The 3,501-nt window shown below is 58.0% G+C and overlaps 1 pseudogene; it reads left to right on the top strand.

Annotated features, from left to right (window-relative positions):
• The first annotated feature begins 683 nt into the window (after positions 1-683).
• On the top strand, positions 684-3,055 carry LOC145274416 (small subunit ribosomal RNA; annotated as a pseudogene).
• Positions 3,056-3,501: the final 446 nt, after the last annotated feature.

Below are 3,501 nucleotides of genomic sequence, written 5' to 3'. Positions count from 1 at the left end.
TGTCGTTGTTGTTGTCGACGTTGTTGCTTGCTCTCTCGTCTCGGTCGGTTGGTACGTTGATGACGACGACGACGACGACGAAGACGACGACGACGACGACGAGACGGCATCGATGGCGACCACGATGACGACGACCTCGACGATTCCAGTCTGCACCTTGACCTCCGATGTCCGTGTGCACTGCCGTCGTGCTGTTTGTCGTTTGTCGTATGTATCGCTGTCAAGGGTGCCGTTGTCGATGTTGTTGTTGTCGACGCTGTCGTCTGTTCTCTCTTCTCGGCCGGCTGTGACGTGGACGTTGACGACGACGACGACGAGACGGAATCGATGGCGACCACGATGACGACGACCTCGGCGAGTTCAGTCTGCACCTTGACCCTCGATGTCCGTGTGCACTGCCGTCGTGCTGCTTGTCGTTTGTCGTATGTATCGCTGTCAAGGGTGCCGTTGTCGTTGTTGTTGTCGACGTTGGTCGCTTTCGTTCTTTGAGTCTCGGTCTCGGTCCAAGTCAGGGGGAGAAACAAAAAAGAGGCCATCAGCGCGGGCAGCGCGCTTCTACTGACGGCGAACCCCCTCGAAAAATAAATAAACACGTGCCCGTCGTTGTAGTTGTCTGTCTTATGTCGGTCGGTCGGTCGGTCGGTCTGTCGTTCTGTCGAAACAAAGTCCCCAAATTCCAACGATACCTGGTTGATCCTGCCAGTAGTCATATGCTTGTCTCAAAGCTTAAGCCATGCAAGTGTAAGTTCACGCCACGCATTAGAACGGGGCGAAACCGCGAATGGCTCAGGAACCGGACCTAATCCTCGGGACCGTATTCCTCCTCGGAGGCGATGGATAACTGTGGCAATTCTAGAGCTAATACATGTGACACAGGCCGCGATCGGTCGGCGCGCCGTCGTCGCCACGCCTCGCGCGCTGGCACCCGCGTCGGCCGTTCCGGGTCGCGGCGCTACATATTAGACTGAGACCGATGCGCGTCATTCCGTCCTCCCGTCGTCGGCGTTCCCGCTCGCGGGTCCGTTCGGTGGCGGGGCTCATAGGGCGGCGCGCTCCCGCTTTGGTGACTCTGGATAACTCACTGGTCGATCGCACGAGCTTTCACGCCCGGCGACGGGTCTCTCGAGGGTCCGCCCTATCAACTGTCGACGGTCGGTTAAGTGCCTACCGTGGTTACTACGGGTAACGGGGAATCGGGGTTCGATTCCGGAGAGGGAGCATGCGAAACGGCTACCACATCCAAGGAAGGCAGCAGGCGCGCAAATTACCCACTCCCGGCACGGGGAGGTAGTGACGAAAAATAACGACGCGGGACTCTGTCGAGGCCCCGCGATCGGAATGAGTACACTTCAAATCCGTTAACGAGGACCAACCGGAGGGCAAGTCTGGTGCCAGCAGCCGCGGTAATTCCAGCTCCGGTAGCGTATATTAAAGTTGTTGCGGTTAAAAAGCTCGTAGTCCGAACTCGGGTTCGTGGTCGCGCAAGCGGCCCCGGGGCGGCGGCGCCATCGTCCGTCGTTGACTTTGGTCGTCCGTTCGCATTCCCGGCCCTTTCCGCCGGTGTCAACCGCTAGCATACCCGCCACGCGGTCCTGCCGGCGAGGTGGACGAGGAGGTCGTGATCGGGATCCGGGAAAAAAAAACAAGTGGTCGTCGGTTCGGTTCCGGGAGTAGTCTAACGGGGGGGTGCTACGTGTGTGTGTTTGGGTGCGTTCATTCGCATCCCCGCACTCTGACCCCCGCGCTTCTCTCCCTCTCCCTTTCCGCGCGTTCCTCTTTTTTTTTGAACCCCCCGGTCCGCTCCGAGTCCCTGCTTCGTGTCTTGTCTGCGCGCGTGTTGCGGTCGGCGGTTTCTCCTCCAAGGGTGCTCTTAACCGAGTGTCCGCGGCGGCCGGTACGTTCACTTTGAAAAAATTAGAGTGCTCAGAGCGGGCTGTTCAAGCTTGCATACGATAAGCATGGAATGATGGAAGAGGGCCTCGTCTACGTCTGTCGGTCTCCGTCTACGGCGAGGCAATGATCGAAGGGAGCGGTCGGGGCCACTCGTATTGCGACGTTAGAGGTGAAATTCTTGGATTCGTCGCAAGACGAACTGCAGCGATGGCGTGTGGCAAGCACGTTTTCCTCGATCAAGAGCGAAAGTCGGAGGTTCGAAGACGATCAGATACCGTCGTAGTTCCGACCGTAAACGATGCCGACCGGCGATCCGCCGGCGTTCGCTTCCATGACCCGGCGGGTAGCCTGCGGGAAACCAGAGTTCGGTTCCGGGGGGAGTATGGTTGCAAAGCTGAAACTTAAAGGAATTGACGGAAGGGCACCACCAGGAGTGGAGCCTGCGGCTTAATTTGACTCAACACGGGAAAACTCACCCGGTCCGGACACCGGTAGGATTGACAGATCGATAGCTCTTTCTCGATTCGGTGGGTGGTGGTGCATGGCCGTTCTTAGTTGGTGGAGCGATCCGTCTGGTTGATTCGATAACGAACGAGACTCCGGCCTGCTAACTAGTGCGCCGATGTCAGTGATTTTTACGGCGGGCTCGGCGTCCTCCGTGGCGCTCGGGTCCGGGTCGGTTTTCTCACGCACTTCTTAGAGGGACGGGTGGCAGAAAGCCACACGAGGCGGAGCGATAACAGGTCTGTGATGCCCTTAGATGTCCGGGGCCGCACGCGCGCTACACTGGAGGTATCAGCGGGGACTTCGCCCCGGCCCGAGAGGGTTGGGAAACCTCTGAACCACCTCCCGTGATAGGGATCGGGGCCTGTAACCAACCCCGTGAACGAGGAATTCCCGGTAGGCGCGGGTCAACAGCCCGCGTCGATCACGTCCCTGCCCTTTGTACACACCGCCCGTCGCTACTACCGATCGAACGGTCCGGTGAGGTCCTCGGATCTGGCCGACGACGCCGCCGGGCAGTGCGCGACGTGTCCGTCACGACACTCGTGCATCTACGCCTCGGCGTTCGATGCCTGGAGAAGACGACCGAACCCGATCGTTTAGAGGAAGTAAAAGTCGTAACAAGGTTTCCGTAGGTGAACCTGCGGAAGGATCATTACCGTTTTCCCGTTCGAGACTGGTTTGTTGTTTTCCGGCCTACCTCCTCTGTCTGTCGGCGTCAACGCCTCGAATGCGCGCAAACAAACCTATAAAAGGCGGAGCGAGAGATAGATTTGTGGTGACGCGGAGGTTTTTAAAGCCCCAGCTCTTCTTGCTTGCTTCCGCGTCTTACCACCTGTTTGTTTTTTCGCCCACCGCAAGTGATGGCCGCTTCTTCTTTGCCTTGTCGCCGCTTTATCGTTTTTTGTTTTTTTGCAGCCGCTGTGCCACCGCCGCTAGCTAAAAACAAACTACTCGCGACATTGCAATGCCGTCACGCCTCCTCGCACAGACCTCCTCGCACACTACTAAATCTATATAAACAAAAACTAATATAAAAAAACCCCAAGTGCTGAACCCTGGACGGGGGATCACTCGGCTCGTCCGTCGATGAAGAGCGCGGCC

The sequence above is a fragment of the Euprymna scolopes genome, unplaced genomic scaffold (genome assembly GCF_053919585.1).
Source record: "Euprymna scolopes isolate OS-2025 unplaced genomic scaffold, ASM5391958v1 sca38, whole genome shotgun sequence".
Classification (NCBI taxonomy): domain Eukaryota; kingdom Metazoa; phylum Mollusca; class Cephalopoda; order Sepiida; family Sepiolidae; genus Euprymna; species Euprymna scolopes.
The sequence above is the reverse complement of the archived record's forward strand: the minus strand, read 5'-3'. Positions and strand labels throughout refer to the sequence as shown.